This window comes from Sander lucioperca, chromosome 9 (genome assembly GCF_008315115.2).
Source record: "Sander lucioperca isolate FBNREF2018 chromosome 9, SLUC_FBN_1.2, whole genome shotgun sequence".
Classification (NCBI taxonomy): Eukaryota; Metazoa; Chordata; class Actinopteri; order Perciformes; family Percidae; genus Sander; species Sander lucioperca.
This window is the reverse complement of record NC_050181.1, coordinates 37,842,185-37,856,610: the sequence shown is the minus strand read 5'-3', so window position 1 is coordinate 37,856,610 and position 14,426 is coordinate 37,842,185. Positions and strand designations below refer to the sequence as shown.

General features: G+C 42.3%; 1 protein-coding gene across 1 annotated transcript in view; it reads right to left on the bottom strand.

The window, feature by feature from the left end:
- LOC116037356 (neurocan core protein-like) overlaps positions 1-8,055 on the bottom strand; it is a 47,396-nt gene extending 39,341 nt beyond the window's left edge. The window contains exon 1 of the mRNA XM_031281229.2: positions 7,653-8,055. The gene's annotated coding sequence lies outside the window, so the exon portion shown is untranslated. The remainder of the gene's footprint in view (positions 1-7,652) is intronic.
- Between the last annotated feature and the right edge of the window lie 6,371 nt (positions 8,056-14,426).

Genomic DNA, 14,426 nt, shown 5'->3' with positions numbered 1-14,426 from the left:
AGACATTAAACCAGAGTGCATGAACATTAATTGCTTAAGAAATTAAAAACAGGAAAAAAGGAAAGTGAGCTAAGCTGAATCAGGTATTCACTTCCTGCTCCCTTCATGCATTGTGCACACTCTCTCGCTCACACACACATGCAAACACACACCCACACACACACACACACACACACACACACACACACACACACACACACACACACACACACACAAACACAGACACCCATTGTGTTCAGTGTGTGGTGACTAATCACACTCAAAGCAACTAATGACTCATGCAGCTCTGGTAGCTTCAGCTGGAGAGAGGACCCAGGAAAGCTGGTCCCTCCGATTACACTCTCCTTCCTCTCACACTGACACCATTGATCGCACTGGGCATGGAGAGAGAGATTATTTAAACCGGCTTGCTGAGGCCAAGTTAAGATTTGGCTATAAAGGCTCTGACACACCAACCCGACGGCCGACCGTCGGCAGAAAAGGCAGTCGGACTGATCAGTCGGCTACCATCTCTCAAAAAAGTGCCTCGCGCTAATCTGTATTGTCGCACAAAAAATGAAAACCGGAAATGACGGAACATCTCTCTAGACCTAGTAAACACAGAGCATGCTGTCGTCAGTCATTGTTTTCATCAGAGAGTGTTGATAGTAGTCAAGAAGGATCGTTGTTGTCATTACTCGCTGAATGGAAGAAAATACAATGGCTAGTAATAAGAAGATACTGGCGTTGTCCGCTCTCAGGCTTCTTCTTGTGGAAGAAGCACTGATTCGCTAGTCAAGGGCTAGCACTCCACCAATCAGATTGGTCATTGAGTCTGACTGCCCACTGGCCGATTCAACAAGTCAAATCGGCCAAAATGGATCCTGACAGCTCCTCCGACTGACGACGGCACAGAACACACCGAACAGACTCGAGTCACCGACCTCGCCAGACTGTCCGACGGCCGATAATCGGGATGGTGTGTCAGAGCCTTTAGTGTGTGCAGTAAAGCACAGAGATGAGGTAGTTTAGGTCACTCTGAAGGATCCTCAACAGACAATTCAAGCGAAAAAGAGCCAGAAACTTAGGCTTGTAACTGTTAGTTAGAACCTTTCTGTTTTTTTCCATTAATTATTCAGTGTTGAACAGCAACCCAAGAGAAAATACATGATGTTTCATGCATTATACAATTTGTGCCTACCTGTGAGAGATTGACAGCTCTTATAACGTCCATCTGTTGCTGAGCTTCCTGTAGAGCTGTTAAGCTGCTGTGGAGCGTCACTCGACAGACCTGCAGCAGATGATCTCAGATATGCTTATTTTCTCGCTCCTCCTTTTTACTGTCAGTCCCTTTCTGGCACCGTCGTATGAGTGTTTTTGTCATTTGTGTGTATGTGCAAAAGGTGTAGGACTATGTGAGATACGGAGAAAAAAAGTCAATATAAATTTAAATATAAATTTGATTAATATATGAGGGAGCTGCACAAAAGTGTGTACAGAAATATGTGAGAAGTATTGTAACAGCTTTTAGAGGAAATAGAAACCAGGGAGCGCCAGACAGTGACCTCGGTGGAGAAATCATCGCTCTTTTCTATAATGCATCAAAAAGGATGGAATCACACCGACATTAATTGATTTGTAACAAGTGAACCTTTGACTGGAAGATGAAAATTATCAGATAACTCTAAGTATGGGCCATTTCTGCCAGGAAAAATAAAAACTGATGAAAAGTAAACATTGATTAAAAAAACTAAATTATTACATGCAGAATTTTGCCAAAGTACAATTTTAACTTACTTACCGTATGATTCCATTTTTTTAATTACATTTTTTTTTTTATCTTATATGTGATAATTATGACTTAAAACATAGTTAGACTCATCATGACTATTCACATTTTTTACTATTCCTAACATTTCATGTACTGTATGTATTTTTATTTTCCTGGTAGAAATTGGCTTCCATAGATACTTTTTAATGTTCCTTTAAGGCAGTTACACACCAGGCCGATAATCGGCTGTTGGACAGTCTGGCGAGGTCAGTGACTCAAGTCTGTTCGGTGTGTTCCGTGCCATCGTCCGTTGGAGGAGCTGTCTGCCTTCATTTTGGCTGACCTGACATGCTCAGTCGGAGACAGGGCAGTCGGGACTCACCCGGAAATGGCAAGCGGAATGAGCGTGACTAAAGCTCTCAAAATCTGAAAAAAATCTTTTAAACTGACCTTTGTCGATCTGAAATGAAGACAGATTCAGCAACTGCATGGCCTATTTCTCGCTTAAAATATTTTCAGAAACACGTTTCGTTTAACTATTTTAGTACAATATGAGATTGTATTCTGAATGAGTCGCCATTAATGGCCGGTTGAAAAATCCAAAATCCGGAAGCAGCAGCCAGACCCAGGTGACACGTTCGTCCAATCAGCTGCCGGTTTTCATTTTTTAGACGACAATACAGATTAGCGCCGCCTGCTGTTATGGAGACGTATTACGTCTCGTCGCTTTGGTGTGTTCCGAGGCATTTTTTTGACCAACTCGGGGAGACTGATCAATCCAACTGCCTTTTCTGCCAACGGTCAGCTGTCGGCTCTGTGTGTAGCTGCCTTTAAAGTAACTAATCACGGGCGCCCGGATAGCTCAGTTGGTAGAGCTGGCGCCCATATATAGAGGTTTACTCCTCGACGCAGTGGGCCAGGGTTCTCCTCCAACCTGCGGCACTTTGCTGCATGTCATTCCCCCTCTCTCTCCCCTTTCATGTTTTCTGCTGTCCTATCAAAATAAAGGCTGAAAATGCCCCAAAAATATATATTTAAAAAAAAGTAACTAATCATACAGTATTTTATGTGCAGTATTTTGCAACGGAACGTAAATGAAAGCATAAACTAAATACTGTCAAAAATCTCTTGTAATCCTTGAAATTTTGGGGGCGTGACTGTGGTTTTATCACTACATAAGTTGATACCACGAACGTGTTAGCATATAATGACTAATTTACACATCCAGCGGACACATTAGTATTCATTTGGAGTCGTGTTTCTGGCCACCTGAGAAATGTAAGTCTAATATTGTGCTTTTCTGTTTTTGGTCTCCACCAACTCCTGAGGGAAATATCTGGCTCCTTTAGCTGCTAAATGCTCCACTATGTTTACCAGGTAGTCGCTAACTTTATCTTTCTGTCGTCTGGTGCTGGAAAGGCAGCGTATGCTGAGTTTTTAGAACTGTTTCACTGCGTGCCAATTGCCAGGAACCAAGTTGATGAGAATGCACCAAGGCAATAAAATTGTGGGCAAAAAACAAAACAAAACAAGGAGCAGAAAGATGCTAAAACACTCATCTAAAGGGAACTGCAGTCAGGTGATAAATCTCTGGGTTCATCACTACGGGCGTCCCTTTTCACAAACCATGTAGTCATTTGATCCATTGTTTTTATTAATATTGTCAGGAGTGGAGTGAGGGGGTGGCTTTGAGGAGTGAAAATGAGTCACCCTCAACAATTGTTATGTTCTGGTTTCAGAATGATGAAGACAATTGGAGAATAATTAAAAAAAACAAGATTTAGGCTCAACAGGATGATTCTTTTCCTTGGAAACTATCATCGTCCCAAATGATGTACAGATTTTTAGGATTTCTATTATCAAATGTCTTGAAAAATAGTGCATATAGCTGCAGTAAATGGAGCATGCCCCCAGACCCGTTTACAACGTCTGGCTCTGCCCCTGAATATTGTAGGCAAAATGTTTGTTTAAGCAAGTAGCAATATTGAAGGGTAATAGGGATAATGATTTTAGGGTCAGAGGTAAAAAAAATATGTAGCTAGGGACTGTCGTAAGCAGCCTCTACACCAGCTGTGTCAACACAGGTCAAAGGTGAAGGTTGTGCAGCTCTTGGTAACAAAGTCAATAAAGGATCAGGTGCATGAGACGCAGCTAACATCTTGAGTATAGTAGTCTTTAGCTCCACACACACACACACACACACACACACACACACACACACACACACACATACACACACACACACACACACACACACACACACACACACACAAAGAAACAGACACACTGGATTGGGAGAGCTTCCATAAACAGGCCACCGCAGTCCAACCACATTTCCATCCACAGGGAAAGGTGGTCAGAAAAAGGAGTAGCTGTGAAATTAAATGGAATAATAGACACAAACGTAGACGTGGCGGTGGGGCTTCATCCAAGAATTCCTCATCTTTAATGATGTGCTGAGTCTGTGGAATATCAACTAGGTGAGGAAAGACAAAAAACAGATAGCTCTGTCCTTCTCCAAGTGTTTATCACCAGCGCCAATGCCCGGAGAGGCAGAAGCCATCTCCTCATTCTCACATCAGCATTTAACAATAACAGGAAAGAAGTGCTGAGTGTACATGTTTCAAAGAGTGTGACATTAGAAAAAGAATATTTAAAAAAAATAACACCACTGCAGTTAACTACCTCTTGGGAAGTGACTAATCATTCTAATCTTCTCTGTGTTGCAGAGGCGGATAAAACTTTGGTGCTGCCTTAACGAGCTTCTTCTCAGCCAACTGCAAAGCCAAATATTTGTCTTCCACCTTAGAGGAGAGCCCCCGGCCAAAGACAAAGAGAGGGACCTTTCTCTTTGTGTGGCTGAGCTGTTCAGCTGTGGTCTCATCTACGCTTGTAATGATTGGCCTGGTGGGCTGCTTTAGTCCCTCCCAGGCTAAAGACTGGAGTTGATTGATGGATTGGTTTGTCCAATCCCTTTTGGGTTTTCTGTGGCTGGGGACTCACTCGGGTTTCAATATTCCATGGAGAGAGGGAGACATTACCGTTCAATCCAGCAGCTCAAACCACAACTATTCACGGCTTTTTTTCTATTTGACAAATGTTTGTGGTCGGACCATTGGGCATTGAGATTTGGGAGCTGTCCAGTGCTGAAAATGTGGACAGTTTTAGCTCTAGTCACCGTGAAGTCATTGTTAGCCTGAAACCTATTCCCCATCTGGCTGTAAACGGTGCACAAATTTCAAAGACATCATAAAATTCCCACTTTATAGTTCACAGTTGGATCTGCTGTTTATGAATTACTGCTAGGACAACAACAAAGACATCTCATAGATTTTCTGCATTGTACATCACTACCCATCACATTCTGATCCAAACAAAGTCAACACAGTTTTAGGGGAGCATAACCATAAAGTAACAAGCCTGTGGCTGACTTAGAAGTAAGCTTATTTTGGTCATTACTATAAGCGAGCGCTGGTGCTGATTTGAGTTTTTATAGCGCTTTTCTGTTAGCTTTTAGCACTGTATTGTACTGACAGAGCCAATAATCACATGAGTGACATTAGAGTGGGCACTTTCATACCACAGAGAAAACTATCAAATCCTGACAGAGATTTAGTTTCTACTGAAAATACACCATCAGCAAGACTTGTGACAAAACTGCTCACTTATGAACAGCAGGGATAAACACGCTTTTCCATTTTATTCTGAAAGGAAACAGTACTTTAGGGCTGCCTGCAACTAACAACTATTGTCATTATCAATGAATCTGCTGATTATTTTCTCAGTCGTAGTCTATAAAATGTCAGGAAATGCCAATCACAATTTTCTAAAGCTCAATGACATCTTGATGACGTTTCTTTTTTTTTTTTCGTTCGACCAACAGTCCAAAATACAGAGATATTCAATTTACAATGATATAAAACATAGAAAAGCAGCAAATCGTCATATTTGAGAAGCTGCCAGTGAATCTTTGCCAATTTTGCTTAAGAAATGCCTGAAATCATAGATATCAAAACAATTTCTGATCCTAATGTAACTGGTTTGGTATGGTGAACAAAATGCTAAGAAATTGTGAAACAACATCAAATTGCTTGATTTGTTCAACTAAACGCACAAATAAAGAAAGCTGTACAAATCCTCACAATAACAAAGAGAAACACGGGAATGTGTGGCATCTTCGCTCGAACAATGACTTAAAATAATCCCAATCGAGTCTGTCAATCGACTAATTGACAAATCGGCTCATTGCTTCACTTCTGCAGTGTTTCATCTATCTAAAAGCATCTACCATTACTCCTTTTGCCATCTTTCACTGATGCAAAGTGACTCCTGTATTTGCAGACGTCTCAGAGCCAGACGTGATAAACAACACAGAGGCTGATTGAGTGCAAAGTGTGCGGCAACAGACAGCGAGGCAGCCCAACTGAGCTCGTACTCTATTTTAATCAGACCTTTTTCTTTTCCACAACACTGCTCTCTGATCCCTCTGCTTGTATGAGTGCAGTCATCTAAAGACACACAACTCTACTGTATGCTATGCATGCCGGGCCTCATGGATGCCCTTTCAAATACACACTCGCACACATCCGGACAGAATGAAAAATGCATGGTGTAAACTTTCAGCTGCGTCTCTTAGCCTCATTCCTCACTATTCTCCTCTCCGCTCATCCCACAGGCACTATACTGCTCTGTTATCTCTCTCACACACACATTTCCTCAGCTCGGGCTCGTCTATAGTGTGGCGTTGCCTGGTTAACCACGTCCTGTTTTGTGGCTCTGACACACAGCTGGTGGTGGGCACACTAACAAGGCCAAAGAAGAAAAGACATGGAGTCAGTCAATAGAAGCAGGATGGGCTTTTATTGGGCTGCGGGGGCTCGCATATTCTCAGACTACAGCTCATTTGGCAAGGTGACCCAAACTGTTCTCCTCCTTCACTGTGATTTGAACATGCCAATGTTGGTTTATAGAGCATCATCATCATCATCAATACAAGACTTTCAGAGACCTGTTTGGCACCAGGCATTCACTCATTTTACCATCATTTGGTCGCTTTTTTGTATCATTTTATATTTTCAGAGATGGTTTACAAGGCTCAGAGACTTCCCTGATCACTGATCATCCAGTTTCTATACATAACAGGATCTTTGATGTCATTCCAAGCTGACAGACAGCTCTGGAGGTGGACCAATAAAAGATCTGATTTTGGCAGTTGTTCACCAAAGGACTCTGATTTACATAATAGATTTCACCAACACCTGTTCCAAGTGTTCTGATCTGCTTCCACCCTTGCATCAGTCAACAGAAGGCACCCTCCTGTCTGATTTATTTTTGATTTTGTCATCTACTGTAAAGTAAAGGAAGATTTAAAAGATGTGTGTGCATGTAGACCAAAGTTCTTACGAAGAGAAGACATCTCCTGAGAGGAGAGGCCACACTAACAAGGTTACTTGGTGAGTTGATGATTTATGCATGCCCCTACATGGGTCGTAAATATAGACCAATATTAAAAGCTTTGACCTGTGAATAATTAAAGATATCCCAAACGGTTGCGATTTGTGTGCGTGTTTAAGGCTGAGAGGCTGTGATCGTGCGAGAGGAAAGGCATTGATTGGTCTACAGGAAATAGTTATTACCTATTGCATATGCATATAGGCTAATTACATATTGCATGCATTGGCAATGTGAAATGAACTCTACAATGTCCTTAAATTGCGAGCCCTGTCTTTTAAAGTGCGTCTTTATATTGTAACCCAGAAATGAAAGCACTTTAGATCATCTTCCAGCAGCTGAGCGCTCTTAGGCGCCGCGGTGACTTGAGATATCACACAATGACTGACCAAATTATTGATTTCATAAAGCATGCATGCGAAGCAAATTATTTCCGTGCTTTCAGTCTTACCTTTTCTGACAAAACCAAGACGCGTCTCAATGGTGAAATCTTCAGGAATGTGAGCTTTGCGCCTCGGTGCAAGTGCTCCCCCAAACCTCCCACAGGGTGCAGAGACGGCAAGCGACGGAACCAGGGTGAAACAGCACTTTGCAGAGGCGCAAGAGACCGGGGTGAGTGTGTGCACAAGCGCTCCACGTCTTGGACTTCTCACTCCTTCTCCAACGCTATCCTCTCCTCGCTGAGCAGCAGCCTATGCGCCGTTCATCCTCACTCGTTGATATCTGCCGGGATCGGAATAGATTCACACTCACATATACACACACACGCGCGCGCACGCAGCAAGGTGCTGCCTCCGATCCCCCTCCTCGCCAGCAGCAACGCTGAGGGAGAGAAGCAAAATCAGTTTGAACAAAGAGGCAAGCGGTGACAGGCAGACGGCTCCAGCGCCCCCGTTCAAAGAGGGGGGGGACACAGGGTGGGGGTGTGGGTGGGAGAGGGAGGATGGGGGGTGTATGAGAGAGAGAGAGAGAGAGAGAGGGGTGTACTTTATATGACCATAATCCGATTCCTACATAAACCTCAAAGGTTGATCCGGTGTCTGTGAATTAAATTGAAATTTACCCATGAGCTTACAATGACAGTCTGACTATCAGATGAACCCACTTATATCCTCATGGCACATCCTCACATCCTCTGTTTCTGAATCAACTAAACTTGTGTTATCACGTAGAACTCCCAGGTCTTCTGTTCTCACGAGACAAAAAATAAAGATCACGTATCCATCCAATTAATGTCTGCAGGAATAACATTTTGACTGATGTTGAGCAGAATTCATTGTGACAACTGCTGAGTGAAAACACAGCTGCCTCAGACGGATCTCACAACCTGGCAACAGCCAACATCTCCTGTCCTCACTGCAGCGGGGTCAATACACAGCAAACAGTGAGTCTTCTTTGGCGCATTATAAAGGAAAGCTTGTTAGTTGGCGGTGGCAGCTCTGACAGGTGCCGAGCTCCTATTCTGATTTCTCTCAATGATCAAGTGTGCCGAAGAGCAGCAGACTCATCGTACTGTCTGCAGGTATACTGTATACTGCATCCTGTTGCTCAACATGGTTTTGAATAATGCGTCTTCCCATGTGTAATGGAGGCAGGAGTTGTTGTTTTTTGGGAATCTCAATAGAGCTAGTAATTATGTGATCACAATGACTTCTAAACAAAAATATTTATTTGAGGAAAATGGCTCCATAGTTCACTCATAGTTCAAAAATAGTATGTTTATTTGACGGCTTTTAGAAAGCCTGTGTTTGAGAGAATTGAGGTGAAATGTTTCTTAACATAAGGTTTTAAATGATAAGAAATAAAGTCAAAGAGAGCACTCCTGGGGCGACCTCTAGCTCACCCAGTAAGAGCGTGCGCCCCTTGTAGGCTGAGTCCTTCGCAGCGGCCTGGGTTTGAATCTGACCTGCGGCCCTTTTCTGCGTGTCATCCCCCATCTCTCTCCCACCTTTCCTGTCTATCCACTGTCACTATCAAAGAAAGGGAAAAGCCCCCAAAAAAGAGAGAGAGAGCACTTCTCTTGGCATTCAGGCAAGTGATCTTAGTCTAGCTTTAACCCAAACTTTGTTCAACTTTCTTTAAAATTCTAGTGGAGATCTAGTTTCCAAAGGTACCAGGCTGAATTTTGAGGATGCACAGGACATTTAGATGATTTAGATGGTGCAGCCATACATACGAGGGTGTTTTGTTCAGGTAGAGCTCCCTGGACTGGAGCAGTGAGGCCTTTCACAGTTTGGTTCTTCTGCATCTCCTTCCAGTCCTTCTGTTGTGTTCAGAGAGAATCAGAGATGCAGTGAGAGTTGGATGAATGCCCCACTGCCATGTTTGTCTCTGTTTTCCCCATCACTCTCACAGCGCTGATGAGGGTCCCCGTCAACAAACTTGCTTGTAAATGTGTCTGCTTGTAAAACAAACACACTGACTGGATCAGGAGCATCTGTCACAGGCCTTAACCGCCACTAGTATTTCTAATATGAAGTTTCTGTGACTTCCATTTGCATATTATTTTCTTCTTCTGCCTCACAAAAGTATTACAAAACACTCCATTGTTTTTGTTTTTGGATGCCAACAAAACCGAAGCCAAGAGCTGATGGTTGCTACGGGATTAGAGGCGAACCCAAATGCAACAGTGTTTACATACTAAATACGATTAAATGCGACTAAAATATGGTCTCTGAGACATCAAACAGCTTTGTTTAATCTGAATTCTGCATTCAAAATGGAGATTTTTTTCAAAGAACTTTTGTGTGTGTGTATGTGTTTTGTGCAACAAAGAATACCACAAACCATGATGAGCTATTTAGATGGTTGAAGGAACAAACATTTGCCTAGAAGATGTTGAGCTGGCTCAGGCCTTGCTGTCACAAATAATGTGTCCCGTTGAGTCACTCAGCACTGCACCCACCATCCTGGAGATTTATGTGCTCACAGAAAGAAAAAAAGCTTTTGTGTCAACCAGAGGTGCACTTATTGATACAGTATTTGTACTTCATTGTCAGTTCTGTAGGCCAGAATAGAGAAGGAGACAATGTCCATCAATCTCTGCAATGTTTACGTCAGAAGACCACAAACTGTAAGTCTACACCGTTCAATAACAGTAATGGACTGGATCAATACTTGTTATTGGAAACTCCCATACCTCTGTGGACTGGCAACAGATCAGTGCCACTGTGGAAAGACAATCTGCCCTGAGATTCAATTCCAGAGGATCAATTTCCAGCTGAATTATAACAAGTCTTTTCCCGTACAGTTGACCTTGTTTATCCACCCCCTCCCTTGTCAGCTCTGAATTTCTCAGTGTCAGAACTAGGAGTATCCAGAAACAAACAGTATAAAGATGTGTCATATATATATGCCGGTGTCTTCACTTCGTCTGAAGTGTCGCCACTTTCTGAGTTTATAAAAGAACCACTGCATCACATGTCAACCAGTATATGAGAAGTGGTTCAGCACAGCTTCTATGCCTTCAAATGTTTCAAAACATTGCAGGTTTTAGGAAACACCAGCGTCAGCACATTTTAAAGATTTATATGAATGTTTTATCCCCATCCAATTTGACAATGATTAAAGCTGCTCTAATTTATATTTCTTTATTAATTGTAGGATGAACCCACAGAGTATTAACTCTGCAGTTCCCCTCAGCAGAGATTTTTAGCGCAGGAGTTGCAAAATAGATAGCGGCGATAGCGGACACTGTACATCCGGTAAGCCGGACTAAAAGAATGCTGATGTTGCTACATGTCTGCTGGATGTGGACATTTAGCCTTCGCCAGAACAAAGTTATAATGTAGTAATATGTTAGTATTGTGTTTACAGCTTGTTGTTTCTCCCAAGTGGCCAAAACAAGTCAATTTAATGCAGTATTGTTGTACTGTATTCTGTATCAATTTGTTCCAGCTCTACATTAAAGCTGTATGATGTTTGAGATAATTATTTTTTAAAGATTATTTTTGGTTCTTTTTTGCCTTTAATTGATAGGACAGCTGTAGACAGAAAAGGGGGGACGACATGCAGCAAAGGGCCTCAGGTTGGAATCGAACCCAGGCCTCTGCGTAAGGACTGAGCCTTGGTACATGGGATGCACGCTCAGCCAGGTGAGCTACCAGGGAGCCCCTTATGATAAATATTTAAAGCTACAGCACAGCAAATGCAAAATATTCTAATTTCTGAATATTAAACATATATTTCACTGCAAGAAGAGAAAGTGGATATCTGAGCATGTTTATGCTCACCGTTTAGGAGACACACACACACACACACACACACACACACATATAGTACATACTCATGCAAGAAGGCTTGGCTCAGCCTCAATGTGAGCTGTGACTTTTGGAAATGTCAGGCACCTTGCCAAAGAGACAAACAATGTCAATCACTCTCCAGCAAGGGAGCACGCATCAACGCACAATGGAGAACACACAATACACCAGGGAGGGAGGCAGGATGATGATGATAACACAAAACTGACTTCTGGAAAGCTATTATAGCATCTTAAAGGCTACACAACCAAGTAACAAACGCTGCTCCCGGTAGGAAACAGAGAGTGTAATGAGGCTTTCAGTAGCGTCATGATTTCTTCCCACTGACAGAGATGTGTGGTGTGTTCAGGCTCCTGTGTTTGCTTATAATTTGCTGGGCAGACTCCTTCATGGGAGTTGCTTTTATGGTGATGCTGTTAATGTGAAGAGATCAAACAGGCCAGTAACCAAGCCACATAAAAAGAGAGGAAACAGGATACATCCCAGTCAAGAGAAGTCTAAACTAAACGGGATTTTATAAACTCAGCAGTTGTTCAGACTTGGTTTAGCCACAATGCTGCGTTTAAGTGTTTGCGAGCCAAGAGGCCCCATAAAGGCGGCAGCAGAGTAGTTATGGAGGAAGTCGGGGAGACGTGGCGGGCACCGATGATAACCACATGGGATACCTACCTCTACACTCTCTAACCACAGGCTGGCTAGTTAATGTTTGCCTTGGCTTCATTTTTAAGATTCATGGGTTCACGTAGATTTTCATTACAGGCATGAATATCATACTTTGTTATGTTGTCTGTGGTAGCTGCACAGTTGAAATTATGAGATTTTCCTTTCAAAGTTTGGAGCATGCTGTGTGTTACTTGCCTTGTAGTTCAGTGACTAAGTGGAATGCTTACTGTGAAACTTTACTGTGAAATGTCATTACTGTAGCTCAGTAGTTTGATAAAAAAAAATCTAACTCAAGGTCTATAGGCTACTTAAAGTTTAGCGAAAGTTCTATTAGGAAGACAGTCTTCATGCCTACTCTATTTAAAATGTTCAGCCATGCTGGCGGTGTGGCTCTGTTGGTTTAGTCGGACTAAAATATCTCAACAACTGTCGGATGGATTGCAATGATATTTTGTACAGGCATTCATGGTGCCCAAAGGATTAATTCTACTGACATTGGTGATCCCCTGACTTTCCCTCTATAGTGCCACCATCGGGTCAACGTTTTCATTTTTCATGTAAAGGATCTCAACATCTAACACAACATCTGGCACAAGGTTTTGCACAGACATTCATGGTGCCCAGAGGGTGAATCTTACTTAGTGTGGTGATCAGAGATGTCCTCTAGTGCCACCAAGAGATACACATATGTGCTTTTGAGTGAAATGAAGAAAGATTGAGGAGGCTAGTCACGTCAAACGCCAGAGACCATTTCTGAAAAGAGACCAGTTACAACCTTCCCCCATATTCGATCAACTGGTTGTTCAGTTGTCATCACATGGCCCAAATATTAAGGATTCACCCATCCGATATACCAGATATCCCCAAAACAAACCCAGCCATTACATGACCCATAACGTTAAATAAAGTTAGAAATAAAGTAATTATAAAATTCTGCGTGTCCGCTATCAGTTACTTTCATTCAGTCTTATGTTTCCTAGTCTGTCTCAATGGATGTACATGGATGTGATGAAGACCACACGTGCATTACAGCAGCGGGGGGGGGGGTCTGGGAGTTGCAGCTGTGACTGACTACATCGCAAAACTCTCAACTTCTTCAACTCCACATTTTACTCGTGATATTTTGTTAGTAAATTCTGAATCTGTGACGTTCTCTGTCAGGTAACTGTAGTAGTACAATGTTTTCCTCTGAAGTAGAAGTACACAGTAAGTCAGTAGTAGGCTATACAGTGTGGTTGCATATTAAGTGCTTGGGGGTACTTCTGTAAGTTGTTTTGGGGTACAATGGTTCTGGGGAAAGCTACAAGCAGCAATACCACAGGCCAAGCAATCGGCCCGTTCCAAACAGGCACATTTTGAACGGGCACTGTACTAGTATATAAAATGAATAAAAGAAAAAAAAAAAAAAAAAAATCAACATAACACTAGATACCATTGTATCCAAGTCTTAGCACCGTCCAGGGCAGTTGGGATTGGTTTAAAGTAATACAAACAAGCCAGAGGGTTTTTTCCCCTATCCCAGAATACCGTAGGTGGTGCAGCCAGACCATACTCCAGTGCTGACACAGCCAGTCTGGCAATGCGAGACAAAATGTTACCTAACATAAAAAATGATCCACATGAGTTCCACATGATGACAATTAAAACCATCTCCATGACAACTGAGCAAACCCCATTAGCTGATGAGATGTGTTTGAAAGCTCTGGAAAAAGTTGCTTAGTCAAGACTTGAGATTGTTTTTGTCAAATCAGTTACTATGATTTAACTGTTGACGTTCTTACAGTAACATTTGATGGATCATGTCACTGAGCTTGAGGCCGGAATGTAGCTTTATAAGTTACAGAAGAAAAATATAAGTCAGGAATCAAAGAGAAAGGAGGCCTTGGCAGCCTGGAGGAGATGAGAAATAAAGAGAAAAAATGATCATAAGCAGCAGTGGAGGGACTATTAAACAAGACAACAGAGAGTTTGGGGGAGGAAAGAACAAAAGAAGCGACAAACTCCCAAATCAAAAGTGTTTTTTGCAGTGCTAATACAAATGTTTGAGCTCTACGCTTCTGAGACAGAACGAGACCATTTTTTGGTGAAGCTTTTTTTTTTCTTTTTCTTTTTTTTAATCTTTGAAGTGTATTGTTTCAGAGTTGGTTTGTTTGTGCGTGCATCTAGTTTGGCAGATGTGTGAGGGCTTTTAATTCAACTGGATGACAGATTTGAACACCCCCAACCCCCTCAACAACACACACACACACACACACACATACAAAGACACACATACAAGCACAAACACACTGAAAAAAAAAACT